Genomic DNA, 16,032 nt, shown 5'->3' with positions numbered 1-16,032 from the left:
TTATTGTTTTGAATGTTTTTTTCAGTGAACATTTAATTTTGTGCATGGAAACACTAATTAGTTCCACATGGAGTCACCTGTTCTACACATTCGTAATTTCTAGGGAGATAGCTACAGGAACTGAGGCAAAAAAACATGATATTTCTGTTTGTATCGAAGACATTTTATGCAATTGCATAACAAAAAGATTTTGCTTTTCTCCAAAACCATCTGTACTGTGATTTTTTTCCGTGCATTGCATACGAATTCCAAGCCACTTTGTCTGGATATGATAGGATGAAACCAGAAATATCCGGTTGTGTTTTGGCTAACTCAATCGGAAATTTTGCTACAGCCTCTGTGTTTGTGTTTTCTGGATATTATCGACGGACTTTATTGTTTTGAATGTTTTTATCCGGGAACATTTCATTTTGTACCATAGAAACACTAATTGGTTCATCATGGGGACACCAGCTCTACGCATTCGTATTTTCTAGGGAGTAATCTAGAGCAACTGCGGCAAACAAACATGATATTTCTGTTTGTATCGATGACATTTTATGCACTTGCCTATCGAAAATACTTTACTTTTCTCCAAAACCATTTTTACTGTGATTTTCTCAGTCCATTGCTACAAATTCCACACCAGTTTGTCCGGACATGACTGGATGAAACCAGAAATATCCGGTTGTCTTTTGTCTAACAAATCCCAAATATTGCTACAGCCTCTGTGTTGAGTTTTCTGGATATTATACACACACTTTATTTTTTGTAATGTTTTTTATCGGGGAACATTATATTTTGTGCTTGGAATCACTAATTGGTTCCACATGGAGACACCAGCTCTACACATGCGTATTTTCTAGGGAGAAAGCTATAGGAACTGCGGCAAACAAACATGATATTTCTGTTTGTATCGATGACATTTTATGCACTTGCCTATCAAAAAGACTTTGCTTTTCTCCAAAGCCATTTTTACTGTAATTTTCTCGGCCCGTTGCATAGGAATTCCACACCAACTTGTCCGGATATAACTGGATGAAACCGGAAATATCTGGTTTTTCTTCTCTAACTCAATCCCAGATATTGCTACAGCCTCTGTGTTTGTGTTTTCTGGATATTATCAATGGACTTTATTGTTTTGAATGTCTTTTATCGGGGAACATATTATTTTGAGCGTGGATACAGTAATTGGTTCCACATGGATACACCAGCTCTATATATTCGTATTTTCTAGTGAGAAAGCTAGAGGAACTGCGGGAAACAAACATGATATTTCTGTTTGTACAGATGATGTTTCATGCACTTGAATAATGAAAAGATTTTGCTTTTCTCCAAAACAATTTTTACTCTTATTTTCTCAGCCCATTATATACGAATTCCACACCAGTTTATCCGGATATGACTGGAAGATACCGGAAATATCTGGTTTTGTATTCGCTGACTCAATCCCAGATATTGCTAAAGCCTCTGTGTTTGTGTATTCCTGATATTATCCACGGACTTTATTGTTTTGAATGTTTTTTTTTCAGGGAACATTTAATTTTGTGCTTGGATTCAGTAATTGGATCCACATGGAGATACCAGCTCTACACATTCATATTTTATAGGGAGAAAGCTAGATGAACTGCAGCAAACAAACATGATATTTCTGTTTGTATCGAAGATATTTTATGCACCTGCCGTACGAAAAGACTTTGCTTTTCTCCAAAGCCATTTTTACTGTGATTTTCTCAATCCATTGCATATGAATTCCACACCAGTTTGTCCGGATTTGACTGGATGAAACCGGAAAGGTCCGGTTGCATTTTGGCTAACTCAATCCGAAATATTGAGAAAGCCTCTGTGTCTGTGTTTTCTGGATATTATCCATGGACTTTATTGTTTTGAATGTTTTTTATCAGGGAACATTTAATTTTTTGCTTGGAAACATGAATTGGTTCCACAGGGAGACACCGGCTCTACATATTCATAATTTCTATGGAGATAGCTATAGGAACTGCAGCAAACAAAAATGATATATCTGTTTGTATAGATGACATTTTATGCACTTGCCTAAGGAAAAGACTTGCTTTTCTCCAAAACCATTTTTACTGTGATTTTCTCGGTCCATTGCATATAAATTCCACACCACTTTGTGCAGATATGATTGGATGAAATCGGAAATATCCGGTTTTGTTTTGGCTAACTCAATCACAGATATTGCTACAGCCTCTGTGTTTGTGTTTTCTGGATATTATCAATGGACTTTATTGTTTTGAATGTCTTTTATCGGGGAACATTTTATTTTGAGCTTGGATACAGTAATTGGTTCCACATGGAGACAATAGCTCTACACATTCGTATTTTCTAGGGAGAAAGCTAGAGGTATTGCGGAAAACAAACATGGTACTTCTGTTTGTATAGATGACATTTTATGCACTACCCAAAAGAAAAGACTCTGCTTTTCTCCAAACCATTTTTACTGTGATTTTCTCTGTCCATTGCATAAAGATTCCATACCACTTTGTCCGGATATGACTGGATTAAAACAGAAATAATCGGTTGTGTTTTGGTTAACTCAATCCAAAATATTGTGAAAGCCTCTTTGTTTGTGTTTTCTGGATATTATCGATGGACGTTATTGTTTTGAATGTTTTTATCAGGGACATTTCATTTTGTACCGTTGAAACACTAATTGGTTCATAATGGGAACACCAGCTCTACACATTCGATTTTCTAGGGAGAAAGCTAGAGGAACTGCGGCAAACAAACATGATATTTCTGTTGGTATCGATGACATTTTATGCACTTGCCTAAAGAAAAGACTTTACTTTTCTCCAAAACCATTTTTACTGTGATTTTCTCGATACATTGCATACGAATTAAACACCAGTTTGTCCGGATATATCCGGAAATATCCGGTTTTGTTTTGGCTAACTCAATCCCAGATATTGCTACAGCCTCTGTGTTTGTATATTCCTGATATTATCCACGGACTTTATTGTTTTGAATTGTTTTATCAGGGAACATTTCATTTTGTAACGTTGAAACACTAATTGGTTGAACATGCAGACACCAGATCTACACATTCGTATTTTCTAGGGAGAAAGCTGGAGGAACTGCGGCAAACAACATGAAATTTCTGTTTGTATAGATGAAATTTTATGCACTTGCCTAATGAAAAGTCTTTGCTCCTCTCCAAAACAATTTTTACTCTTATTTTCTCAGCCCATTGCATACAAATTCCAAACCACTTTGTCCGGATATGACTGGAAGAAACTAGAAATACCTGGTTTTGTTTTGGCTAACTCAATCCGAAATATTGTGAAAGCCACTGTGTTTGTATTTTCTGGATATTATCGAGGGACTTTATTGTTTTGAATGTTTTTTATCAGGGAACATTTAATTTTGTACCATTGAAACACTAATTGGTTCCACATGGAGACCCCAGCTCAACACATTCATATTTTCTAGGGAGAAAGCTAGAGGAACTGCGGCAAACATACATGATATTTCTGTTTTTGGCGATGATAATTTATCTACTTGCCTAATTAAAAGACTTTGCTGTTTTTCAATACCACTTTTACTGTGATTTTCTTAGTCCATTGAATACGAATTACACACCAGTTTGTCCGGATATGACTGGATGAAACCGGAAATACCCGGTTTTGTTTTGGCTAACTCCATCCCAGATGTTGCTACAGCCTTTGTGTTTGTGTATTCCTGATATTATGCACATACTTTATTGTTTTGAATATTTTTTATTAGGGAACATTTCATTTTGTGCTTGGAAACACTAATTGGTTCCACAGGGAGACACCAGCTCTACATATTTGTATTTTCTAGGGAGAAAGCTAGAGGAACTGCAGCAAAAAACATGATATTTCTGTTTGTAGAGATGACATTTTATGCACTTGCCTAACAAAAAGACTTTGCTTTTCTCGAAAACCATTTTTACTGTGATTTTCTCGGTCCATTGCATATGAATTCCACAGCACTTTTTCCCGGATATGAGTGGATGAAACCGGAAATATCCGGTTTTGTTTTGGCTAAATCAAACCCAGATATTGCTACAGACCCTGTGTTTGTTTTTCTGGATATTGTCCATGAACTTTATTGTTTTGAATGTTTTTTTCATTGAATATTTAATTTTGTGCATGGAAACACTAATTAGTTCCACATGGAGACACCAGCTCTACACATTCGTAATTTCTAGGGAGATAGCTACAGGAACTGAGGCAAACATGATATTTCTGTTTGTAGAGATGACATTTTATGCGATTGCCTAACGAAAAGATTTTGTTTTTCTCCAAAACCATTTGTACTGTGATTTTTTTGGTGCATTCCATGCGAATTGCAAACCACTTTGTCTGGATATGACTGGATGAAACCAGAAATATCCGGTTGTGTTTTGGCTAACTCAATCCGAAATATTGTGAAAGACTCTGTGTTTGTGTTCTCCGGATATTATCGACGGACTTTATTGTTTTGAATTTTTTTTATGAGGGAACATTTATTTTTTTGCTTGGAAACACTAATTGGTTCCACATGGAGACACCAGCTCTACACATTCGTTATTTCTAGGGAGATAGCTAGATGAACTGCGGAAAACAAATATGATATTTCTGTTTTTATCGATGATAATTTATCTACTTGCCTAATGAAAATACTTTGCTGTTTTCCAATACCACTTTTACTGTGATTTTCTTAGTCCATTGCATACGAATTACACACCAATTGGTCCGGATATGACTGGATGAAACCGGAAATATCCGGTTGTGTTTTGGCTAACTCAATCCGAGATTTTCTACAGCCTCTGTGTTTGTGTTTTCTGGATATTATCGACGGACTTTATTGTTTTGAATGTTTTTATCAGGGAACATTTAATTTTGTACCATAGAAACACTATTTGGTTCATCATGGGGACACCAGCTCTACAAATTCGTATTTTCTGGGGAAAAATCTAGAAGAACTGTGGCAAACGTGATATTTATGTATGTGTAGATGACATCTAATGCACTTGCCTAATGAAAAGACTTTGCTTTTCTCCAAAACGATTGGTACTGTGATTTTCTCGGTCCATTGCATACGAATTCCACACCAGTTTGTCCGGATATGACTGGATGAAACCAGAAATATCCTGGTTTTTTTTGGGTAACTCAATCTCAGATATTGCTACAGCCTCTGTGTTTGTGTTTTCCGGATATTATCCATGGACTTTATTGTTGTGAACGTTTTTTATCAGGGAACATTTAATTTTTTGATTGGAAACACTAATTGGTTCCACAGGGAGACAGCAGCTCTACAAATTCGTAATTTCTAGAGAGATAGCTAGAGGAACTGCGGCAAACAAACATGATATTTCTTTTTGTATCGATGATATTTTATCTATTTTCCTAAAGAAAATAATTTGCTGTCCTCCAAAACCATTTTTACTGTGATTTTCTCGGTCCATTTCATACGAATTCCACACCACTTTATCCGGAGGTTACTGGATGAAACCAGAAATATCTGGTTTTGTTTTGGCTAACTCAGTCTGAAATATTGTGAAAGCCTCTGTGTTTGTGTTTTCTGGATATTATCGATGGATTTTATTCTTTTGAATGTTTTTATCAGGGAACATTTCATTTTGTACCATAGAAACACTAATTGGTTCATCATGGGGACACCTGCTCTACATATTCACATTTTCTGGGGAGAAAGCTAGAGGAATTGTGGGAAACAAACATGATATTTCTGTTTGTCTAGATGACATTTTATGCACTTGCCTAACGAAAAGTCTTTGCTTTTCTCCAAAACCATTTTGACTATGATTTTCTCGGTCCACTGCATACGAATTCCACACCACTTTGTCCGTATATGACTGGATTAAATCAGAAATACCCGGTTGTTTTTTTGGCTAACTCAATCCGAAATATTGCTACAGCCTCTCTGTTTGTGTATTCCTGATATTATCCACGGACTTTGTTGTTTTGAATTTTTTTTTATCAGGGAATATTTCATTTTGTGCTTGGAAACGCTAATTGGTTCCACATGGAGACACCAGCTCTACGCATTTGTATTTTCTAGGGAGAAAGCTAGAGGAACTGCGACAAACAAACATGATATTTCTGTTTGTAGAGATGACATTTTATGCACTTGCCTAACGAAAAGACTTTGCTTTTCTCCATAAGCATTTTTACTGTGATTTTCTCGGTCCATTGCATATGAATTCCACAGCACTTTGTCCGGATATGACTGGATGAAACCAGAAATATCTGGTTTTGTTTTGGCTAACTCAATTCCAGATATTGCTAGAGCCTCAGTGTTTGTGTTTTCTGGATATTATCTATAAACTTTATTGTTTTGAATGTTTTTTTCAGTGAACATTTAATTTTGTGCATGGAAACACTAATTAGTTCCACATGGAGACACCTGTTCTACACATTCGTAATTTCTAGGGAGATAGCTACAGGAACTGAGGCAAAAAAACATGATATTTCTGTTTGTATCGAAGACATTTTATGCAATTGCATAACAAAAAGATTTTGCTTTTCTCCAAAACCATCTGTACTGTGATTTTTTTCCGTGCATTGCATACGAATTCCAAGCCACTTTGTCTGGATATGATAGGATGAAACCAGAAATATCCGGTTGTGTTTTGGCTAACTCAATCGGAAATTTTGCTACAGCCTCTGTGTTTGTGTTTTCTGGATATTATCGACGGACTTTATTGTTTTGAATGTTTTTATCCGGGAACATTTCATTTTGTACCATAGAAACACTAATTGGTTCATCATGGGGACACCAGCTCTACGCATTCGTATTTTCTAGGGAGTAATCTAGAGCAACTGCGGCAAACAAACATGATATTTCTGTTTGTATCGATGACATTTTATGCACTTGCCTATCGAAAATACTTTACTTTTCTCCAAAACCATTTTTACTGTGATTTTCTCAGTCCATTGCTACAAATTCCACACCAGTTTGTCCGGACATGACTGGATGAAACCAGAAATATCCGGTTGTCTTTTGTCTAACAAATCCCAAATATTGCTACAGCCTCTGTGTTGAGTTTTCTGGATATTATACACACACTTTATTTTTTGTAATGTTTTTTATCGGGGAACATTATATTTTGTGCTTGGAATCACTAATTGGTTCCACATGGAGACACCAGCTCTACACATGCGTATTTTCTAGGGAGAAAGCTATAGGAACTGCGGCAAACAAACATGATATTTCTGTTTGTATCGATGACATTTTATGCACTTGCCTATCAAAAAGACTTTGCTTTTCTCCAAAGCCATTTTTACTGTAATTTTCTCGGCCCGTTGCATAGGAATTCCACACCAACTTGTCCGGATATAACTGGATGAAACCGGAAATATCTGGTTTTTCTTCTCTAACTCAATCCCAGATATTGCTACAGCCTCTGTGTTTGTGTTTTCTGGATATTATCAATGGACTTTATTGTTTTGAATGTCTTTTATCGGGGAACATATTATTTTGAGCGTGGATACAGTAATTGGTTCCACATGGATACACCAGCTCTATATATTCGTATTTTCTAGTGAGAAAGCTAGAGGAACTGCGGGAAACAAACATGATATTTCTGTTTGTACCGATGATGTTTCATGCACTTGAATAATGAAAAGATTTTGCTTTTCTCCAAAACAATTTTTACTCTTATTTTCTCAGCCCATTATATACGAATTCCACACCAGTTTATCCGGATATGACTGGAAGATACCGGAAATATCTGGTTTTGTATTCGCTGACTCAATCCCAGATATTGCTAAAGCCTCTGTGTTTGTGTATTCCTGATATTATCCACGGACTTTATTGTTTTGAATGTTTTTTTTTCAGGGAACATTTAATTTTGTGCTTGGATTCAGTAATTGGATCCACATGGAGATACCAGCTCTACACATTCATATTTTATAGGGAGAAAGCTAGATGAACTGCAGCAAACAAACATGATATTTCTGTTTGTATCGAAGATATTTTATGCACCTGCCGTACGAAAAGACTTTGCTTTTCTCCAAAGCCATTTTTACTGTGATTTTCTCAATCCATTGCATATGAATTCCACACCAGTTTGTCCGGATTTGACTGGATGAAACCGGAAAGGTCCGGTTGTATTTTGGCTAACTCAATCCGAAATATTGAGAAAGCCTCTGTGTCTGTGTTTTCTGGATATTATCCATGGACTTTATTGTTTTGAATGTTTTTTATCAGGGAACATTTAATTTTTTGCTTGGAAACATGAATTGGTTCCACAGGGAGACACCGGCTCTACATATTCATAATTTCTATGGAGATAGCTATAGGAACTGCAGCAAACAAAAATGATATATCTGTTTGTATAGATGACATTTTATGCACTTGCCTAAGGAAAAGACTTGCTTTTCTCCAAAACCATTTTTACTGTGATTTTCTCGGTCCATTGCATATAAATTCCACACCACTTTGTGCAGATATGATTGGATGAAATCGGAAATATCCGGTTTTGTTTTGGCTAACTCAATCACAGATATTGCTACAGCCTCTGTGTTTGTGTTTTCTGGATATTATCAATGGACTTTATTGTTTTGAATGTCTTTTATCGGGGAACATTTTATTTTGAGCTTGGATACAGTAATTGGTTCCACATGGAGACAATAGCTCTACACATTCGTATTTTCTAGGGAGAAAGCTAGAGGTATTGCGGAAAACAAACATGGTACTTCTGTTTGTATAGATGACATTTTATGCACTACCCAAAAGAAAAGACTCTGCTTTTCTCCAAACCATTTTTACTGTGATTTTCTCTGTCCATTGCATAAAGATTCCATACCACTTTGTCCGGATATGACTGGATTAAAACAGAAATAATCGGTTGTGTTTTGGTTAACTCAATCCAAAATATTGTGAAAGCCTCTTTGTTTGTGTTTTCTGGATATTATCGATGGACGTTATTGTTTTGAATGTTTTTATCAGGGACATTTCATTTTGTACCGTTGAAACACTAATTGGTTCATAATGGGAACACCAGCTCTACACATTCGATTTTCTAGGGAGAAAGCTAGAGGAACTGCGGCAAACAAACATGATATTTCTGTTGGTATCGATGACATTTTATGCACTTGCCTAAAGAAAAGACTTTACTTTTCTCCAAAACCATTTTTACTGTGATTTTCTCGGTCCATTGCATGCGAATTCCACACCACTTTTCCGGATATGACTGGAAGAAACCAGAAATATCCGGTTGTGTTTTGGCTAACTCAATGCTAAATATTGTGAATCATCTGTGTTTGTGTTATCTGGATTTTCTGATGGACGTTATTGTTTTCAATTTTTTTATCAGGGATCATTTAGTTTTGTACCATTGAAACACTAATTGGTTCATCATTGGGACACCAGCTCTACACATTCGATTTTCTAGGGAGAAAGCCTGAGGAACTGCGGGAAAGAAACATGATATTTCTGTTTCTATAGATGACATTTTATGCACTTCCCTAACGAAAAGATTTCGCTTTTATCCAAAACTATTTTTACTGTGATTTTTTCGGTCCATTGCATACGAATTCCAAACCACTTTGTCCGGATATGACTGGAAGAAACCGGAAATATCCGGTTGTGTTTTGGCTAACTCAATCCGAAATATTGCTACAGCCTCTGTGTTTGTGTACCCTGATATTATCCACGGACTTTATATTTTTCAATGTTTTTTTTTTTTTTTCAGAGAACATTTAATTTTGTGCTTGGGAACACTAATAGGTTCCACATGGAGACACCAGCTCTACACATTCTTATTTCCTAGGGAGAAAGCTAGAGGAACTGCGGCAATCAAACATGATATTTCTATTTGTCTAGATGATATTTTATGCACTTGCCTAACGAAAAGACTTCGCTATTCTCCAAACCATTTGTCCTGTGATTTCCTCGGTACATTGCTTATGAAATCCACACCAGTTTGTCCGGATATCACTGGATGAAACCAGAAATATCCGTTTTTTTTTTTTTTTTTGGCTAACTCAATCCCAGATATTGCTACAGCCTCTGTGTTTATGCATTCGTGATATTATCCACAGACATTATTGTTTTGAATGTTTTTTATCAGGGAACATTTAATTTCGTACCGTTGAAAGACTAATTGTTTCCACATGGAGACACCAGCTCTACACATTCGTATGTTCTATGGAGAAAGCTAGAGGAACTGCGGCAAACATACATGATATTTCTGTTTGTATAGAGAGATTTTATGCACTTGCCTAACAAAAACACTTTGCTTTTCTCCAAAACCATTTTACTGTGATTTTCTCAGTCCAAAGCATACGAATTCCACACCACTTTGTCCTCATATGACTGGATGAAAACAGAAATATCTGGTTGTATTTTGGCTAACTCAATCTGAAATACTGTGAATGCCTCTGTGTTTGTGTTTTCTGCACATTATGATGGACTTTATTGTTTTGAATGTTTTTAGAAGGGAATATTTAATTTTGTACCATACAAACACTAATTGGTTCATCATGGGGACACCAGCTCTACACTTTCGTATTTTCTAGGGAGAAAGCTAGAGGAACTGCGACAAACAAACATGATATTTCTGTTTGTCTAGATGACATTTTTTGTACTTGCCTAACGAAAAGACTTTGCTTTTCTCCAAAACCATTTTTACTGTGATTTTCTCGGTCTGTTGCATACGAATTCCACACCTCTTTGTTCTGATATGAATGGATGAAACCAGAAATATCCAGTTTTGTTTTTTGCTAACTAAATCCCAGATATTGCTACAGCCTCTGAGATTGTGTTTTCTGGGTATTATCAATGGACTTTATTGTTTTGAATATTTTTATCAGGGAACATTTAATTTTGTACCATTGAAACACTAATTGGTTCATAATGGGAACACCTGCTCTACACATTCGTGTTTTCTAGGGAGACACCTAGAGGAACTACGGCAAACAAACATGATATTTCTGTTTGTCTAGATGACATTTTATGCACTTGCCTAACGAAAAGACTTTTCTTTTCTCCAAAACCATTTTTACTGTGATTTTCTCGGTCCATGGCATATGAATTCCACACCACTTAGTCCGGATATGACTGGATGAAACCCGAAATATCCGGTTTTGTTTTGGCTAACTCTATCCTAAATACTGTGAAAGCCTCTGTGTTTGTGTTTTATGGATATCAACGGACATTATTGTTTTGAATGTTTTTTATCAGGTAAATTGAATTTTGTGCTGGGAAACACTAGTTGACTCCACCTGGAGACACCAGCTCTACATATTCGTATGTTCAAGGGAGAAAGCTAAAGGACTGCGCGAAAAAACATGACATTTTGGTTTGAATAGATGACATTTTATACGCTTGCCTATTGAAAAGACTTTGCTTTTCTCCAAAACTCTTTGTACTGTGACTTTCTCGGTCCATTTCATACGAATTCCACACCACTTTCTCCGGATAAGATTGGATGAACCAGAAATATCCGGTTGTGTTTTGGCTAACTAAATCCCAAATATTGCTACAGCTTCTGTGTTTGTGTTTTCTGGATATTATCAACGGACTTTATTGTTTTGAATGTTTTTTATCTGGGAACATTTAATTTTCTGCTGGGGAACACTACTTGACACCACATGGAGACACCAGTTCTACACATTCGTATTTTCTAGGGAGAAAGCTAGAGGAACTGCGCCAAAAATACATGGTATTTCGGTTTCAATAGATGGCATTTTATACGCTTGCCTAATGAAAAGACTTTGCTTTTCTCCAAAACCATTTTTACTGTGATTTTCTCGGTCCATTTCATACGAATTCCACACCACTTTGTCCGGATATGACTGGATGAAACCAGAAATATCCGGTTGTGTTTTGCCTAATTCAATCTGAAATATTGTGAAAACCTCTGTGTTTGTGTTTTCAGGATATTATCGATGGACCTAATTGTTTTGAATATTTTTATCAGGGAACATTTAATTTTGTACCTTATAAACACTAGTTACTCCACGTTGAGACACGAGCTCTGTATTTTCGTATTTTCTAGGGAAAAATCTAAATGAACTGCTGCAAAGAAACATGATATTTCTGTTTGTATAGATGACATTTTATGCACTTCCCTAAAGAAAAGACTTTGCTTTCCTCCATATCCATTTTTATTGTCATTTTCTCGGTCCATTGCATACGAATTCCACACCCCTTTTTCCAGATATGACTTGATGAAACCAGAAATATCCAGTTGTGTTTTGGCTAACTCAATCCCAGATATTGCCACAGGCTCTGTGTTTGTGTTTTCTGGATGTTATGGATGGTCCTAATTGTTTTGAATGTTTTTTATCAGGGAACATTTAATTTTTGCTGGGAAGCACTAATTGGTTCCACATGGAGACACCACCTCTACATATTCGTATTTTCTAGGAAAAGCTAGAGTAACGGTGGCAAACAAACATGGTATTTTTGTCTGTATTGATGATATTTTATGCACTTTCCTAACGAAATGATTTTGCTTTACTGCAAAACCATTTTTACTGTGATTTTCTTGGTCCATTGTATACGAATTCCACAACTCTTTGTCCAGATATGCCTGGATGAAACCAGAAATATCCGGTTGTGTTTTGGCTAACTCAATCCCAGGTATTGCTACTGCCTCTGTGTTTGTGATTTCCGGATAAAAGTCCGTTGTTAGACTTTATTATTTTGAATGTTTTTTTATTACAGAACAATTAATTTTGTGCTGGGAAACATTAGTTGACTCCAAGTGGAGACAACAGCTCTACACATTCGTATTTCCTACGGAGAAAGCTAGAGGAACTGCGGCAAACAAACATGATATTTCTGTTTGTATAGATGACATTTTATGCACTTGCCTAACGAAAAGACTATGCTTTTCTCCAAAACCATTTTTACTGTGATTTCCTAGGTCCATTGCATACGAATTCCACACCAATTTTTACGGATATGACTGGATGAAACCCGAAATATGTGGTTGTGCTTTGGCTAACTCTGTCCCAGATATTGCTACAGCCTCTGTGTTTGTGTTTTCTGGATATTACCAATGGACTTTATTGTTTTGAATGTTTTTTTATCAGTTAACATTTAATTTTGTGCTTGGAAAGTCTAATTGGTTCTACATGGAGACAGCAACTCTACATATTTGTATTTTCTAGGGAGAAAGGTAGAGGAACTGTGGCAAACAAACATGATATATCTGTTTGTCTAGATGACATTTTATGCACTTGCCTAACGAATAGACTATGCTTTTCTCCAAAACCATTTGTGATGTGATTTTTTCGGTCCATTGCATATGAATTCCACACCACTTTGTCCAGATATGACTGGAGGAAACCAGAAATATCCGGTTGTGTTTTGGCTAACTCAACCCGAAATATTGTGAAAGACTCTGTGTTTGTGTTTTCAGGATTATCGATGTACTTTATTGTTGTGAATGTTTTTATCAGGGAACATTTAATTTGGTACCGTAGAAACACTAGTTACTCCACATGGAGACAGAAGATCTACACATTCGTATTTTCTAGGGAGAAATCTAGAGGAACTGCGGCAAACAAACTTGATATTTCTGTGTGTATAGATGACATTTTATGCACTTGCCTAATGAAAAGGCTTTGCTTTTCTCCAAATCCATTTTCACAGTGATTGTCTCAATCCATTTTATATGAATTCAATACCACTTTGTCTGATATGCCTGAATGAAACCAGAAATATCCAGTTGTGTTTTGGCTAACTCAATCCCAGATATTGCTACAGCTTCTGTGTTTGTGTTTTCTGGATATTATGGATGACTTTATTTTTTTGTATGTTTTTATCAGGGAACATTTATTTTTGTACCATACAAACACAAATTGGTTCCACATGGAGACACCAGCTCTGCAAATTCATATTTTCCAGGGAGAAGCTAGAGGAACTGCGGCAAACAAACATGATATTTCTCTTTGAATAGATGAAATTTTATAGATTTTCCTAACGAAAAGAATTTGCTTTTTTTCAAAACCATTTATACTGTGATTGTCTCGTTCCAATATATAGGAATTCCACACCACTTTGTCTGGCTCTCCCTGGATGAAACCAGAATTATCCAGTTGTGTTTTAGCTAACTCAATCCCAGATATTGCTACAGGCACTGTGATAATGTTTTCTGGATATTGTCGACAGGCTTTATTGTTTTGAATGATTTTTATCAGAGAACATTTAATTTTGTGCTGGGAAACAGTAGTTGACTCCACATGGAGACAGGAGCTCTACACATTCGTATTTTCTAGGGAGACTAGAGGAACTGCAGCAAACAAACATGATATTTCTGTTTGTATAGATGACATTTAAAGCACTTGCCTAACGAAAAGACTTTGCTTTCCTCCAAAACAATTTTTACTATGATGTTCTCGGTCCATTGCATACGAATTCCACGCTACTTTGTCCGGATATGCCTGCATGAAACCGGAAATATCTGGTTGTGTTTTGGCTAACTCAATCCAAAATACTGTGAAAGCCTCTGTGTTTGTGTTTTCTGGATATTATCGATGGACTTTATTGTTTTGAGTGTTTTTATCAGGGAACATTTCATTTTGTACCGTATAAATACTAATTGGTTCCACATGGAGACACCAGCTCTGCACATTCGTATTTTCTAAGGAGAAATCTAGAGGAACTATGGCAAACAAACATGATATTTGTGTTTGAATAGATGACATTTTATACACTTGGCTAATGAAAAGATTTGCTTTTCTCCAAAACCATTTTTACTGTGATTTACTCGATCCATTGCATAGGAATTCCACACCGCTTTGTCTGGATATGACTGGATGAAACCACAAATATCCTTTGTGTTATGGCTAACACAATCCCAGATCTCGCTACAGGCTCTGCTTTGTGTTTTTTGATATTATCAATGGACTTTATGGTTTTGAATGAATTTAAGCAGGGGATATTTCCTTTGGTGCTGGGAAACACTAATTAGTTCCACCTGGAGACACAAACTCAACACATTCGTGCTGTCTAGGCAGAAACTGCAGCAATTGCTGCAAACAAACATGATATTTGTGTTGGTGTAGATGACATTTTATGCACTTGCCTAAGAAAATACTTTGCTAGTCTCCAAAACCAGTTTGACTGTGATTATCTGAGTCCATTGCATACCAGTTCCACAGCACTTTGTCTGGATATGCCTGGATGAGATCAGAAATATCCTCTTGTGTTATGGCTAACTCAATCCCAGATCTTGCTACAGGATCTGCTTTGTGTTTTTTGATATTATCAATGGACTGTATGGTTTTGAATGAATTTAAGCAGGGAATATTTCCTTTGGTGCTGGGAAGCACTAATTAGCTCCACATGGAGACACAAACTCAACACATTCATGCTGTCTAGGCAGAAAACTACAGCAATTGCTGGAAACAAACATGATATTTGTGTTGGTGTAGATGACATTTTAAGCACTTGCCTAAGAAATTATTTGCTATGCTACAAAACTACTTTGAGGGTGTTTTTCTGAGTCCATTGCATACCAGCTCCACAGCACTTTGTCCGGATATGCCTGGATGAAACCAGAAATATCCTCTTGTGTTATGGCTAACTCAATCCCAGATCTTGCTACAAACTTTGTGTTTGTGTTTTCTGGATATTATCAATGGACTTTACGTTTTAGAATGAATTTCAGTAGAGGAAATTTTGTTTTGTGCTGGAAATGCTAATTGGTTTCATATGCAGGCCAAAAATGTTCACATTTGTGTTTTCTATACAGAAAGCTAGGGCTATCATTGCAAACAAACAGGATGTTGATATTTGCAAACATGACATTTTAGGGGATTGGCCAAGAAAAAGAGTTTGCTTTTCTCCAAAACCAGTTTGCGGGTGATTTTCTGAGTCCATTGCATACCAGTTCCACAACAGGTTGAATGGAAATGACTGGATGAAACCAGAAATATCCTCTTGTGTTTTGGCTAACTCAATCCCAGAACTTCCTACAGGCTCTGCTTTTTGTTTTTTGATATTATCAATGGACTTTATGGTTTTGAATGAATTAAAGCAGGGAATATTTTCTTTGATGCTGGGAAACACTAATTATTTCCGACTGGAGACACAAACTCATTC

Source organism: Lepus europaeus, unplaced genomic scaffold, assembly GCF_033115175.1.
Source record: "Lepus europaeus isolate LE1 unplaced genomic scaffold, mLepTim1.pri SCAFFOLD_30, whole genome shotgun sequence".
NCBI classification, from domain to species: domain Eukaryota; kingdom Metazoa; phylum Chordata; class Mammalia; order Lagomorpha; family Leporidae; genus Lepus; species Lepus europaeus.
This window is presented reverse-complemented; position numbering follows the sequence as displayed.